Source organism: Pagrus major, chromosome 3 (genome assembly GCF_040436345.1).
Source record: "Pagrus major chromosome 3, Pma_NU_1.0".
NCBI lineage: Eukaryota > Metazoa > Chordata > Actinopteri > Spariformes > Sparidae > Pagrus > Pagrus major.
The window spans coordinates 5,496,172-5,512,865 of record NC_133217.1 but is presented as its reverse complement, the minus strand read 5'-3'; the positions used below and the strand labels follow the sequence as shown (position 1 = coordinate 5,512,865).

General features: G+C 41.7%; 1 protein-coding gene across 1 annotated transcript in view; it reads left to right on the top strand.

The window, feature by feature from the left end:
• Window positions 1–16,694, top strand: part of pard6gb (par-6 family cell polarity regulator gamma b) — a 36,833-nt gene that overhangs the window by 17,776 nt on the left and 2,363 nt on the right. The window lies entirely within an intron of this gene.

The window sequence follows — 16,694 nt, the reverse complement described above, 5'->3', positions numbered from 1 at the left end:
TATTGCCTCTGCGGAGGGTTATTTTGGGAGTCCATAATTACAAAGTAGGGACTGACTTTGCTTCTCGACAGCTCACCCGCAGCAAACACACTCACCACTGGTAAGGTTGGCTTCAGACAGACCTGTCCAGCTTACTTTGGATTAAAGGTTTCTTGGTTACAAAGCCCGGCTAACTGCTGGTACCTGGCCTAAGCTTTAGTTAAAGGGTAACTCCACCAATTTCACCCATTGAAGTGTGTTGGTGAGGTCTTGGGGAGTACTACTGCACTTGTGAAAAACAAAGTGGTATAAAGCCTTTTGTGGCTCCAGAGGAAGCTGCATTTAATCTAATAAACCAGCCCAGTGATGTCACTCAGAGGTTGCATTGTGGGTAATGTAGGTGCCAGGAAGCATTGCACTCCTATAACACTGTTGGTCTCATGGACAGTTTAGAAACAATTTATCAAAATCAATGCAGTGGAACCAGAGATAGATTTTGATCTATTCTTCTCCATTTTCAAAACCTTTTACCTGCATTACCCACAATGCAGCTTAGCCAATGGGTGACATCACTGGAGGCAGTTTATCAGATTAAATGCAGCTTCCTCTGGAGCCACAATAGGCTTTGTACTACTAACCCTTCTCAAATGCAGAAGTAGAACTCTCCAAGATCTGTAGACGCACGTTAATGTGTAATATTGGTCGAGTTACCCTTTAATAAATGTAAGAAGTTTCTCAATCTGCAAATTTGCTTTTAAAATAAGTGTTTGTCGCGCACATGGGATGTGCTTAAGCTATAAATAATATGCATTTGCAAACACTCAAAGACTCCTCGTCCCTTGAAACCAATCAGATGTGCTCGACCTCGTGGCATGTGATGTCATTCATTTTCCCCGTTTGATGACCCTGGTCAGAAGTTCACTGCCCCTGAGGCAGAAACCATCCAAATCCATTTAACATGAAAGCATGTGCAATTATGGGCTGCGTACAAGTGCACTTACTGTATGAACTCTGTGTCATTGGCCTGTGTGGACACTAGTGTGTGTGTCTGAATCAAGGTTCACATTTTTTTGTGTGTGTTTCTTGGTGTTCTGAAATCATAACTACACAAACTACATGTGTGCATCATTCACCAACATGATCACATGCAATACTGCTTGTTCATCCTGAATATACAATTATGCCTCTGGCATGAAGAAATACATGTTTATGTGTAACTTTCAGTAGATGCTGCTGCGTGTTTTCCTTGAAATAGTCTGATCTGGTCTGCTGAGAGGGAGTTGACTGTTGCTTTAGGGTTGTTTACCCATCTGGTAGTTCCCCTTGTGGCCAAACCACACTGATAAAATAAGGAGTCAGTTTGTTGTTGTTTTTGTGCCTATGTGTGTGGGTCTTCTAAAGAAAGAAAGGGGGTGCATTTTAGAGTTATTTATTACTTTGTCTGAATTTAAATATTGTTCTTTTTGCTTTTTTACCTCCAAATGATGGTCGTACTTTGTCATCTTCTGAATATTTTTCTCTTTTCTACTTGTGCATTATGCCATTTTGTATTTTGTGTGGACTGTGTGTGTGTGCTCCAGGAATTAAAGGAACAGTTACAGCCAGCTAAAAGGCCGAGTGTAGCCATATATAGGTCATGAGGCTAAAACAATGAGACAAGCTGTCATGCCCCTCACCAGTCTGGCCGTTGTTGAGCCATAGTGCGTGCACTGGAGTGATTTCATTGGCTGGAATGGAGCCAGAAGTATTTATGATTGGCTATTACAAATCAGCAGAGCTGGCAATGAGCTTAACAGTAGCTAACTTAATTCACATCAAAGCAAATCACTAAGAGGATCTAAAGCACGCGTCTCATCTGTGGCTCCTTGTCTGTGGTGTAATTGATTACTCCTGGAAGAGTTTCCACGATCATCAGTTGGTCATGGGTCGTTTGGCTAGTCTCTCTCTCACAGCTGCATTTTATCTCCTGCTTTTGACTAATACATCTATGAATAGTACTAGAAATTTAGATGTTTATACTTGATCTAGCAGCTATGAATCTTTAATTTCTCTCAATGTAAGTGTCTAGAAAAGGAAGGAGGAGTGACAAAAGTGAACGATGACAGCAAAATCGGCATGAAAACAAACTTTTACAAACTAAGTTTTTGAGCTAAAGCTTGGTAAAATCAGCTCCTGAACTCACTCGCAGATATCTGGCAGGCATAGCATGCACACCGTGAGAAGATGCTGCCCCCTTCTCCCACCCTCCCTCACCCCCTTCTCCAGAGATGTGGGCCACGAGTTGGTGGTTGAATCAGGCCAACTCAGCAGTTCAGGATAGGAGAGGAAGGAAAAGAATGGAGGAGGGGAGGAATGAGCCGTGACTCTTATCCTGATATGAATTGCGTCCCAGAGACTCGCCGAAAACAATGGGCACTGACAGCTCAAGTGGAAATGCTCCCACAGACCGTTTTGACATGTTGTTGTTGTGTGTGCGTGTGTGTGTGCGTGTGTGTGTGTGAGAGAGAGAAGAGGGATTGGCTACAGAGACTAGATGAAGTAAACCACAAATGGAGTCAGTGGACCAAAGCAGGAGCAGGAAGAAGCGAGGATATGTGTCACCACACACAGGAAGTGTTCTGTTATGCTGTGTGGTTGCGCAAGACAGGGTGTTGGTGTCTCAGGTGCAGGGGAGGATGGAACTGAGGCCTGTCCGAGCTTGCAGAGGATTTACCCAAATCGCAGCCAGCGAATTGTGGCCCTCACCTGGAGGCCAGGAAGGAGCTTTTCATTGACCCGTGATCTTGACTGAATAAAGGTCGTGTCTATGGCAGAGTGGAAGTAGCATCGAAAACCTCTTAGTCTTCTTCAAAGGATAAAGAGGGATGAAGTCCAACTGGATCAACAACAAAATGGACAAGAAGCCAGGGGTTTTCCATGCTATTGTAAGGCTTAGGTGCTGCAACCCAGCCCTTTGGGGCACCACATTAGCCAAGAATCAAAACTAATAACCCTTTCAAACTGGCCAAACAATCCACTGGCTCAGTCTATATGCATATACACCCACATGACTGCAACCAACCAATACATGTTTTACACAAAGAAAGAAATATCTTCATGTGTAACGTTTGCCGGATTAACAAGAAGGCCCAAATAGTTATGAATTTGCCAGAGACAGCGTTTCAAAAAGTTTGTAAAGTTTCTCCTAATGCATCAAGTCTCACAATCTAGTTGCATTGAGAGTAATGTAGCGCCAGGTTTTGAAACGGTCCACTGGTCTGTCATTGCACCCCTATAACACTGTTGAACTCATTATGGAGATTTTGTAAACAAATTATCAAGATTGATACAGCAGAATCAGAGCTGTAGCCTTTTTTTACTATTTCCTTTTCAAACCTGGTGCCTACATTGCCCACAATGCAATGCAGGACCTATAAACACACCTGATGTGTAAAATTGATGGCATTACCTTTTTAAGCTTGTTGTGTTTTGTTTTTTTGTTATCTGCGCTTTCTTTTCCAACTTTTTGTATGCAGATAATTGTCCAAAATGATGTGAAACTGCGTCATTTATTGTTTAAAAAAAAGGAGAAACACCCCCCTCTAAATATGTGTGTCTATGTCTTCTACAAACACTGGAAGCCCGAATTCAGCCAAAACTGTCATATTGATTTGTTGCTAAACGATTCACGCATGACTCTCAGAGCTTCTCACCAGACAAAGGTGTGAGCGTGACTGTGTGTTTGTCTGCCTGGATGGGGATAGAAAATGATCTCATTCAGCTTTTGAAGACAACATTTTCTCTGGCCACTTATGAATTGAGTTGTGCTGCGATGGATTATTTTTCTTGCCCACAGTGTGAATGAGACGAACGTCTCCAGAGGCCACTTCATAACAAAGGATCACTTTTCCTGTGTGTTGATGCAAGACCTTCACAGCACGGCGTCCTCTGTGAGACGGACGATCTTGGCCCTTTTCTCAGTCATTTTGTTTTCCCGTCAGCCGGCAGTTTTTATACAAACCAAATCAAAATTGGCTCCGAGGCAGTATCAGGGGTCGTCACTCTCTCTTTCTGCCTGTTTACAGAAGGAAATTTGTCAATTTTCAAGTCTGCATGTTTTGTTGACTTGCTTGGTTGTCTCATTTCCTTACCTGTCTGCTTGGATGTCGCATCCGCCAGCATTTCTTGGCCTGTGTGTGAGGTTGACAGTGAGAAAGCCAGAGAGATCTTTATCCTCCCTGTCTGCTTGTTGTCTGTCACCTGCAGCCGATAAAAGATTAGAAAGTGTCCTCAGCTCAGATTAGTGGTGAAAGTCTGAGAAGGGATGAAGATGGAGGTAATTAAAAAAAAGACAGTAGAAGAGGTCATCCAGAGTTCAGTTGTGGTTTGAATAAACTGAGATCCGACCCTGGTCCACATTACAGTCTAATTGGGTTGGGTCTCGTTTTACTGGTACAGATATTGACTCAGTGTGTCAATAAGTCCAACCAGAGTGGATCTGTGACTAATCAGTATCAGCTCTGATAACATGGTACGTAATAATCACAGCAGGAGGAAATATTTTAGAAGATCAGTAGCCGACATAAAAACATTTTATCAGCCTCGATGGCAGTTGATATTCACGGATATGAAAGTGGTTAGCAAATAATTATCTTCTGTCTTTCTGTCGCTCTCATGGTGAAGGTGAAAACAAGACTTGAATCATTTTTATAAATAAGTCTTTGAAGCATATAAACACAATTTTTGCAATAAGTTTCTATAACTTCACATTTGTTTTGTTTTTTATGATATTGTTGCTTGTTAACCTCAGCACAGGGATCGTCTCTTTATTTTTGTCAGTTTGGGTTGCCTTTTGGATCGAGTTTAATTGTGCTCTGCTTTTCTCAGATCGGGTTGTTGGGTTCATGTTGATTTTCCACAGGTCCTAGATCAGAGGTTCTCAAAGCTTAGAGTGCCAGATTAGAGAGCCAACATGTGATTGAGAGCTACACTGGGAAAATAACAGACATAAAACAAAATAATTCCCAAACCAACAATTTATTTATTAAACATTAAGACGGCAACAGAAATTCATCAAGACAGATACGCCTTGTTGAAACTGTTTGACCTTACATGTTGTTGTCTCATAATGGCACTGAACTTGAAATTTCCTGAGCTCCACATTCACCTGCAGAACACTTGATGAAATAAGAGTTGATCAGTTTCATAAAACCTCCTTCTCTCCTCAGCCATACATGTTTTCCAATGGTAACTAGCATTAATGAAGGATGTAATTTCAGACACTTGTTACGGGGGCGCAGTTTGCTCAGTAGCCATGTAGTCTACTCCTGCTTAGGACAGTAGTATGGGAGGATGGCAAAACAGGAATCAAACCTAGAGACAAAAAGTCTACCGATAACTTCTTTTTAAATCTATTGCCAATGCACAATATTGTGATATAACCACAGTAATTTGATGTGTCAGTTTCTATATTTGGCTTCCAAATACATTCTTATGTTTGCAAAATACACAAAGAAGACGTGTTATTGCAAGTGTCTGTGGTTTACTTCAGTTCAGTTGGTTCAGACAATACAGTAAATGTCTCAGTTCACCCACTCCTCCACAGCAAGCACTGCATTCACTTCGTATGTAGGTTTATTATTTTTAGCTCTCCCTTATGTCAGTATGGCCACTTTATATGACAATTCACTGAACGTATTTGCCGCTAGTTAAATGACCTGAATAGGTTCAACACCTGATTATTCTTGCTCTTAACTGTAAAACTATCTGAACAAACGATTGCAAATGAACCATATTCCAGAAGTGGGTCCACATGAATGATAATTCACACAGGACTCATAAACATTGTTCTCTTCATTAAGCAATGTGAAGCAAATCCAATTGAGAGCAAATCTTTTTCAGCCTGGGGCTCGTTAAACTTGATTTGATGGTCGAAGAGGCCGAGAGCCTGCCAGGGTTGTGTTTCGGTTTGTGAGTGTTCGAGAGGAATTTAATTTATACAGCAATCATTATTATCTTAGTAGTAGTAGTAGTATCTCTTCTGTAGTAGAGTATTGGGTATATATAAGAGAAGGTGAATATAGAAAGAAACATAGGATGTCTGGTTGTCTTGTTTCCTCATAGTTTAGAGTCATCCTATTGTCTGTCTTTCTTTCTCACACACACACACACACCAGTTTCATCACACACATGGACTCTGACACAAACAGAAGGCCAGACAGGTGGTAAGGACACAAGTCCAAGTCTGCTGCTGTGCCTGAATCTATTCCCCTGATCCCTACACTACATTATTTGTCATATTTTGCATGTTTTCATATTTACACTTGGGTCTCAATTGTTCAAATGAAAAGTCTGCCCGCTGCTTATAGCTTAGTATATCTGAAGTAAAAAGGCCCAAGATTTCTTTTAACTTTGTATTCCACAGTGACACGTATTTATATCTCCACATGGGTAGTAGGCGGCGAACGCAGCCCGGGTACCTGTGGGCCAGATGGCAGTGGAGACTTTGTGGAGCTTAAAATCAACAGCATGTGTCTTCTTGGTCGGAAACATGCATATGATCAACAGAGACGCAGCTGGATTAAAACCAGAAGCAGTAGTTGGTTATATTCAAGAGAACGAACGAGGGAGGAAGGATTGTAGACACACACACACACACACACACACACACACACACACCCCTTGATGGAGTGGAGATTGTTCCTTTTGAGAGGTTGCAGGAATGCAAGACCTGTCTACTCCGTCGCTCTTTGATGTTCCTCCCTCCCCTCCACACACACACAGGTTAATCTCCTTATGTACGCACACACAGTTTAAATACCTTTCTCTTGGTCGTAACCTCTGTTCTGATTTGGTCAAACAATCTGCGTGCGTAATTAATAAAGTTTGCCGCTGATGTGTGGGGTCGTGTGTGTGATACCTGCAGTGAATCTTAAACCTGCAACTCCCTCACCGCCCCACCCAGCCACACAGGCCGAGCCAGAATGGAGCAGACAAGGCAGCTCCATTTAACTTGTCCCAGATGTGCAGCCCGGCCCCTGTGTGCCGCGGTAACTGCTAGAGAAATGAGTGCAGGGAGTGAAGGAATGGAGGGTGGGGGGTGCGTGCAAAGTGCTACCCGGCACGTAAATGCATGCAAAAGTTTTTTTAGAGCTTCGTCTTTGTTTCATCAGAAGTAAAAACTCCTTGCAGACTGTTTCACCTGAGTCTCACCTGATTCTGTTTCGATTTTTCTAATCCCTGACTTTTTATTTTATTTTTCCTCTTTTATCCACAGGAAGCATGAAGCAACAAGAAGGCACACTTACGGATGATTGTTGGTCTTTGAAGTCTGCTAGTTAGTTAATATGACAGTCCAATCTCAGGGCTCTTTTTTACCACCTCCTTTTGGTACAATCAGATTAAAAGATCTTGAAAGTTAAAAAGGTCCATGTCCACAACAACAGAAGCTCCTCTCTCCCACAGAAAACACTCATCCTGAAACACCTCGTCAGTAGTCCTGCTTTTAATTGTGTGACTTTGTGACATCACACTACGTCACAGAGTCACACATTTGCATAATTTATGCCAAGTGGCTAGTTTGGCATGTAAGAATTGATTTAGCACAGCTACTCTGTCGTTGTTAGCGGTGCTGGGTCAGGCATGTGTGAGCTGACCAATCAGAGGAGACTGGGTATTTGGGGGGGGGGGGCCTTAAAGAGACAGGAGCTAAAACAGAGCATTTCAGATGAAGGGGGAATACAGAGCTGCAGAACATGACAGTATGAGAAAACTGATGTGTTTTTTGAGCATTAACGCATGTAAAGTAGTAACACAAAATGAAATCATGAACCTGAAAATGAGCATAATATGTCCTTTAAGTAAAAGTAGTAGTTTAAAAACACAGTAACAGTAAAAGTACAAATATATACTCAAAAATAAATACTCAAGTTTATTCAAGGTAATTTAAGTACTTTACTTGAGTATTTTCCAATTTCTGCCCCTAGGAACGCACTAATACTGTAGTAATAGTAAAGCCCTTGTACCTTAGACTTGTACATTCAAATATAGTACTTGAGTAAATGCACTTGATAACATTCGTTTCTATGCACCTAGTATAACAAAGCATGCAAAAGATCACAGAAACTTGCAGTGAGCTCCTACTCAAGCCTTCTGTGCAGCTGTCGATTTATAACCACGTAGGTTTATCCAGCTTCTCCAAATTTCCACCCAGGCCCTGCCTCAACCACCCCTGCAAGAATGTGAAATATGTTTGCATGTTTAAAAAAAAATATGTTCTTCTTTTTTTCTGTCTGGATTCTTTTTCCATGTTAGTGTTAGCCGAACGTCTTGGCAGCGGTCAGCCCCTAAACACAAGGATAGACTTCTCGACCATCTCCAACAGGGGAAGAGAAAAGACATCCAAGAATACTGATTGTTTTGGTTCATTCCTTACATTCATTCGTGCAAGTCCCATTGGAAAGGGCCTTCACGTGTACTTTACATTGACCCAATGTGAAAACTTGACCTTTCAGCTCTGTTTTTTAGTATTCGCTGCAGCTTATTGACATGGGAGAGGAATGTAGAATTGTGCTTTTCAGCTCATTTTGCTGTATTTGGATGTGCTGTGTGAAACCACAGGAGAGTCTTGAAAACCAGCTATTTCTGACCCCCACGCTCTGAGGAGAAAGCATTACAATGAGCTCTGCATTTCATTAAATTGTCTTCCTTTCTAATGCAAACAGGACCAAAATATGCAAATGTGGCTAAAGGAAGAATGTTTGAGTGGACACACACGCTTACTGTACTGCATTGTACTGAGCTGTCTCGTTTTCTCCTGCATGGCTGTGCTCTGTCATGTGTTGTTTCATCCCGTTCTACTTTATGCCATATCCCTGCTGGTTTTGAAAGTGAGGCGCTTCCAGCTGTGTGAACGTGTGTGTGTGTGTCTGTGTGTGTGTGTGTGTGTCTGTCTGTGGGGCCCAGGAATGAAGCCCACTGCCACAGCATCCAGTGACCTAATGCAAAAGGCAGCAGGGTCTAACACTATTCACTATTCTCTCTTGTGTGCCTCGTCTCTCCCTCTCTCTCTCCAGTGATTATGGTCTCTCCTGTCACTAAGCACTTTGTCACGCACGGCCGAAAACCATGATGGGGGCTGGGGGGGTTGTTGGGGTGCAGGAATGTCACTTGCATGGATGGACTGTGGCTGGATTTGCTGTAGAGCAGAGCAACAGGGCGTAAGGTCATGGGCTGTAGCTTTGGCATACAGTTTTGACCTGATGAATATGTGCTGTGGCTGTCCTGTGAAAACTTGATCTCCAAAATGTCAGCTTTTCATGACCTAAGAAAAACATGTTTTTAGCTTTGTGACAATGCAGTCTTTCAGATAATCCAGTGTGTTTTTAGATCATTTATTTCGCCTAAAAAGGAGAATTGGGACCATGTTGCTTATTAGTCGAGACTTGGATGAGAAGATTGCCATCACTCTCATGTTTTTACAGTTTGCTTAGCTTAGCGCTAAGGCAGAAAACTGGGAAAACAGCTAGCTAGACCCTGTCCATAGGCAACAAATGCTGCCTACCAGAACCTCTAAAGCAAAAGAATTACCACGCTATGTCTAGTTTGTTTAATCCGTACAACACCCTTTTGTACCAGACAGTTTTCTGGCCCAGAGTAGTTACCAGGCAGCCAACCAGGAAGTTACAGACATTAAAACATCATTGTCTTTTTTTTTTTTTTAATTATCATGTGTTAAAGGTCCCATATTATGCTCATTTTCAGGTCCATACTTTCATTTTGCATGGCTACTAGAAAGTGTTTACATGCTACATTGTTCAAAAAAACACTATTCTTCTCATATTCATTGCTGCAGCACCTCTATTCACACTCGGACCTAGCGCTCAGTTTCAGTGCATGTCTCTTTAAGACCCCCACTCCCGTAAAGCCCAGCCCAGTCTGGTCTGATTTGTCAACTCTCACAGGCCCGAGTAGGCACCGCCCACCTTGTTTGTGCAACACAACCGTGCTTGGGGGCGTGGCTGAGGCTAGTGACTGTATAGTTGTGACATCACAGCCTTACAAAAGTCCTGACAGCTCAATTTAAGGCACAGTGCCTGAATTCGGGCTGTGTGGATTTCTCTGTGGATTGAGTGTTTGGATACTTAGCACCTAGACCGGCCTTATATTTAAAAAAAAAACTCTTCTACTTTCTACTATATGATCCTTTAATTACTGCTGCTGGCTGCAGCTTCATGTGTATCAAGAGTTGGTATCAATCTTCTCTCAACAAGAAATCTAGTGAGCATTACCAATGTTAAATATGTTATTTTCAGTCAGCATCAACAATATGATGGCAAGTACACATTATTCCAAACCTAGTATGTAGCATTTAATTAGAATTCATATATCTCAATACCCAACTGTAATACACTGTTCTTCGAAGGTCTAGTATTTACTGCTGTAGTTGGCTGCATTTCTTGTGTGAAGCAGACTGAAAGGATTGTGTGTTCATAAGTTGCTCAGCTGGGCTGCTAGTGTCTGGGTCATATCACTGGGTAAAAATATCATTCCCAGCCAGGGGGTCACACCCCTGAGGGGCCACCACTAAAGCTGTTAGCAGGATGTTGATGTTGTCGCCTTTACCCCAAGTCTCACATGCACACACTAATGAGGCTTTCCACCGATAAAGTTATGTTTTAAAATTAAAAAATGATTAGTGGAGCTTTTTATAAAGATGAATACAGTGTGTTCCTCCATTTACTGCCCGCCAAGCACAAAGATCTCTATTCATTTCCCTTCATACATGTTCATGTGCGGTGACACGCAGCCACTGTGCATTCACACATGTTAGCACGGCATGCAACACTGACAAATGATGAAAAATTATCATAAAGTCTCTCATTCTAGCAGCTGGTTGTGTTTTTCCCTATCCTTGTTATGTTCTTTGCTAACACAGGTATACCAAAAGTAGTTAACATAGCGTGCCAGCTTTCACAAAGCCCAGTGTGAAATATCACACATGAAGCCGGCCCCAAACACCTTTTAAAACTCTATTAGTCTGAACTTCAGCGCAGCAATTGTGGTGACGCTGAGGTGAACCAAAAGCATGTTTTGGCTGTGGTGTTGCATATTCACTTGTGTAAAGCCAGGAGCTAATGTTTGTAATACTCCACCCTTTCACGTCAATAGCTGCATCACAGGTTCAATTACCCAGGCACGAGAGGTATTTAAAACTCTTCGTGAAAATATAAGTGTGTTTGTGTTTTGGTTCATTTCCATCGACTCTTCAGTCTCTGCTTACAGTTGTGTCGAGTCGGGAGTGAATGTTGGAAGACCTGCCAGGAACAAGTGTGCACTGAGGCCCTAATGGTCGATCATAAAACACTGTAGATTCCTGTCTTTTATGAGAGATGGTGGAAAAGCAGTAGGACTTTAAAGGGCCTTCTCTTCACAGCTCTGGTTAACTAGAGGTGGGCTTCAGTGGAACAAAGACTGTTTTTCCTCTTTTTCCTTTGCTTTGTAAGCATGAGAACAGCATGAGGCGTTCAATAGCAACTGAGAACCAGACACAACCTAGCTAGCCGGCTTGTAATTGGTCTGTTTTTTTCTCTCCCCAGTGTAACATAACACATTCATTTCAGAATTCATTTTAAGACTGGGATCAGGGCTGGACAATATATCGATATTATATCATTATAAACTATATATCGTCGTAGATTTCAGATATCATTATATCGTGGCCCAAGTGATGTCTTTTCCTGGTTTTAAAGGCAGCATTACATTAAAGTGATTTTCTGAATTTACCAGGCTGTTCTACTTGTTTTAATACTTGTATTTATCAAGTGTATATATAGACTATATTGTCGCAATGTTGATATCGAGGTATTTGATTTTACCCCTATCACCAAGCCCTAATTGAGATAAACAGATTGTTGTTATCGCCACTATCTATAGTCTCACTTAATGTCCCGCACACAACACTATCTGATTGATTATACCTTATGAGTGATAAATACCCCATCAACAGTGAAAAGTTGGAATCTGCAAAGTAATTAGCAAGTAAAGGTATCAAATAAACAAACCTGTGGAGTAGAAGTACAACATAGCAGAAAATAAAAATACTCAAGTACCTCAAATTTGTGCTTGAGTAAATGTATTTAGTTACATTACATCACTGGTTATCCTAAATTTGGACACTAAGATTTTCATTTTTACTGCAAATGTATCTGTTCCAAAAATATGTTATCGGTGTCTTTGATTACTTATAAGGTACACGGTTAATTTATTGAGTTTGAGTCCTTCTGTGCTGCATCAGTCTCACAGCCTGAGGAAGACGAGTTGCTCTGTAGTCTAGTGGTACGGCAGCGGATACCTCTGTATCTTTTGACAGTTAGTTAATTGGTATTGGTCCTGGAAAGAAACATATCAGTGAATACCTAGTTCTCAGTTTTCATTTAAATTAGCACCAAGTGTGTCTGTGAAAATGATTAGCAATCTGCCAGTGATGGGTCACATTACTTAAACCGTATCATGGCGAGCTTGAAATAGCCGGTTGCTTTGGGTTCAAAGCAGCCTCTGCCTGTCTCGAGAAGTTATGCAGGTCTTCAACCTGCTCGGACACATCTCCAACTACATTTACCACCACATTCCTCGAGTGTCATGCCCACACACACACACACACACATTCAGACTCATGCATTCACACACCAGCAGAGAGCAGAATGTCGAAGTCACCCAGAAGCCAACTTTCCACCTCTGACCTCTTTCCCCTGACTTTGTGTGGGTTGGAGCCGTGTTAGTTGGTGTTGTCTGGCATCATGGGGCTTTAGCTCCAGTATTTCCTGAATATAACGCCTTTTCAGGATTACTCTATGCCAGTATTGCAAGACAGAATGTAGGTTTACAATGCTGGAAAACATAGCTACATGGAATATTTCTTTATCCACCAAGCTGTGTGGCAGCTCTCATATTACACTGACCAAATCTTTACCGCAGATGTTTAATGTTATTTAAGTGAATTAAGGTTTTGTTCGTCTCTGTCAGCATTTTGCCTCATTATTTGCCATAATTTGAGTATAATTCCCTGATTGAATTTAGAAAAGTTCAGGGTAAATGCAAACAGCTGGTGTGTGCCTGCATCCTCCCTGTGTATCCCCTAAATTGTCATTTTATACTCTCTTATACACTCTGATTAGTAAATTACATTTGAGACTAAACACCATTGTGGAAATATTGAGTAACAGCTAATTGGAACACAAAGCTTCTCTAATAGGCTTTGATCTGAGGTGCTGTTTAGCCTGCAAATGCCTGGCAGTGAACCGACAGTCTTTGATTAACGGGTTCACATTGGCTTACCCATCATGCTTCGGTGTAGCAGGGATTAGGTTTGTCAGGAGTTGTTACGATAACCTTTGTGTGATCGACTGGAACGTGCTCACTTAGTTTAGCTCTGTGCCAGAGTGTGTGTGTGTGTCTGTGTGTCTCCCACGCTTGGTAGGATTGAGTTCAGACTAGAAAGCTGTGGCACCTGATAGTTCAAAGTTTCTTTGAAGTGATCAGTGACCTTTTATGAGATTGGACTTGTTTAAAAAGTATGTTTTTGATCTGTAATTTAAAAAGCGGTGTAATTTTCTAGGATTACCCTAGACTGCATTTAGTTAAAACTTTAAGAGAAGCAAATGCAGGTTTACTATGAAACAACACATTTTCTACTACGGGGTGTGTTCAGCTGAGGTTTTTTCTCCCACAGTAGCAGAGAACATAATGTTTAAGTTTGCAGTGGAAAAACTCTTTTCAGTTTGAATACACTGGTCCTGAATATAATACCCCAGGCCTGCAGACATCCAGGGTTCTGCTACCACTGTCTGGTTCTACGACTCGACATCTTAATTTGTTTGGCATCTTCAAAAATTGTAATCCCATCATGCTCCAGTGGTTTTACTTACCAGGGGAATTTGCCGTAGCTTCAGTCATGCTTCTGACTTAAGGCATAGTGCAATGTAATGACTGCAACTACCAATTATTTTCATCATCAGATGAAATCTACTGATTGTTTTCTCATTTAACTGATTGATGGTCTGGTGAGCTAATCACAAGGCAACGTCTTCAGATTGCAAGATTTGTTCAGCAACCAGTCTAAACCAAGAGATTAAATTTACTACCATTAAAGAAATTAGAGAATTTAGAAATGATTAATCCCTCCACATTAGTTGGAGACTAATTTTCTGTCGGTAAACTATTTAATTAATTGACTGGGATATGTATTTCAGCTCTAGTGCACTTAAAAGTTTAGAATCTCTCATTTTACTTGAACAGAAAATGACTTCAGGGTTTGCTGTATAGTGTCTCTGCTTTAGGTTTCAGCAATCTGAACAGGATAATGATTTAAGAACGGTAATAAATCCTTAATTCACCGAGTTAGATGTGAAAATATTGTTTGCTCCACATGCTAGTTTTCCCAGCTGCATCTCTCTGGGTTGCTAGCCTCTTTGTGCTAATGGGTTAGCTCACTGAATGAGAGTCTGTCGCTGGGCAGTGGCTCTCACTCATTCCTCAGAGGATACGAAAATGAAAGCTACTGACCACAAAAATGCCCAAATGAACCAACTCAGCCAGTCACCGATATCATACCAATCGCCCAACCCTTATCTGCTTCACCTGCGGCTGTTTTGGTGGTTGTTGAATGTCTGACTTACTTGGCACACATTCTTCCACAAACTTTGTGAATAACTCGATGTCTGGTAACTATCTAGATGGGTCACGTACGTGACATATGAGACTTAAATGAACTTTTTAGTTAGTTAAACAGACGTCATTACAAGATGTGATGATTGCATTCAGTTGATTTACTGTGAGAACAACTACAATTCTCTCGAGTAGCTGGTCTTACTTTTGGATGAAGTTAAGAGATGTGTATGTATTTTGATGTATCGTTGTTAGTGACATATCTGAACAATAAAGGACATCGGCGAGACATAATTTAGACACAGACCCTTTTCACATGTAGCGCTCGCACTGATTTGTGATCAGTATAATCAGCACAAGGTGATCTGAACCCCAGATTTAACCCCTGCTCAGCTTAACTTCAATCTTCCCTCTTCAGCTGCTGCCCTAGGACGTATGAAACTCACCGCTTGTCTTTGTATTTGTAGGTTTCTTTAAACAAATTACACCAACATGGGCTTCTTATGGGATTTTGTAGAACACATGTTTGACATTACAAATAGAAAGCGTAATTATAGTTGTACACTTAGGATTTCTGACTGAAAGATCATCTGTCCTATAAAAGTAAGCTGGTGATGTGGTGCGGGGCGTTAGTTTCAGACTGAGGTGAGGGTGTGGAAGGAGGGAGGGTGTTATACCATAGACCTGTAATGAGACTCTGCGGCGATTCCCCTCCAACATGGTTCCCATCAAGAAGACTTGCACTTGTGGCAGAAATTCCAGCCCTGTAGCAAATGCCTTTTCTGGATTCAATCAAATCAGCGTCTGCCATGACATGCTCAGAAAATCAAGGATACAATTCACTTTAAGTTTGATGATATTCAGAAGCTTTTAAAAAGCAGCAAAAGTTAATAGAAGGAATTTTCCAGTCTATTTCTTTATCTTGTGTAATGCACTTTTGGCACAGCAGTTTGGCTGAGTCTGTGAGCACTTGACATCATTGATTCATGCTGCGCCAGGAGACGTCAATCTACTATTTCACTCACTCATTTATCATTTTTATTTTTCCCCAATTTAGTCACCACCAATTCCCCATGTGTGCTGTGGTTGGTGTCGCTGCTGACACCCACAAAAGCTGCTTTTTTTTGTCTCCTCCTGATTTCTCCTGAATTTCAGTTTTCCCCCAGACATTTCATTTGTGAAGCTGGAGTAAAAAAAAATGCTGCTTAGTCAACATTCTGCTCAGGAGGAGCAGGAGGAGGTGGTCGAAGAAGAAAACGTATATCAATGATGAGTCAGCATTGCATATTGAGTCGTATGGCAGACCTCCACGCTGCTCTGAGGCTGGAGGGACGACTGGCCAGCTGGCTCCGCTCGGACGCTCCTCTCTCCTTCCACAGTGTACTTTGAAGACGGGGCCAAAAATTACAGTGCGCTCACCCACAAATAATTTCATAAAGCAGGTGTCCCAAACAGTAGGGCAAAGATGACTCATTGCCGTCGCCATGGAAGTGCATGGAGCTGATGCTCCCGCCTGGGGACCCTCACTTCCTGTCGCGTCAGGCTTTGCTGGGTCCAGATTTCCTGTCTTCCTGAGGAGGGAAGATTAGAGAGCTATCAAGTTATTATTGTTTTCATTATGGAGCACACCCTGCATCGTTTCTTACCATCTCCCACGGTGTCAGAACCACAACTTAATGAATACATTCAGGGTGTATTTTTTTTACTTTTGTTTTACTTTATGTAAGCCAGTGCATGTTTGGCGGCAGCTATGTTCTGAAGAAGCCACTCTCTTGCGTGGGTGATTAAGTCTTCTATGAAGGTTTTCATTGTTTTATTGATTGCTCTAAATCTCTAGTTGGGAACATCATGTTTCAACTGAGATCCCAAACTGACCTCCCTCACAGCTTATTCTTTCCACATTGCATTACACCCTTTGCGGTCTCTGTTGATGTTTAATTGTAGTAAGTGCACAGCAAGTACTTTTTTGCAAGAATTTACCAAGGACAGTACATGTATGTGACTGTGTATCTGGGTGCAGAACTGCACACTGGATCCCTACAGCTGCAGCCTGGTAGCAGAAGGGTGGTTCA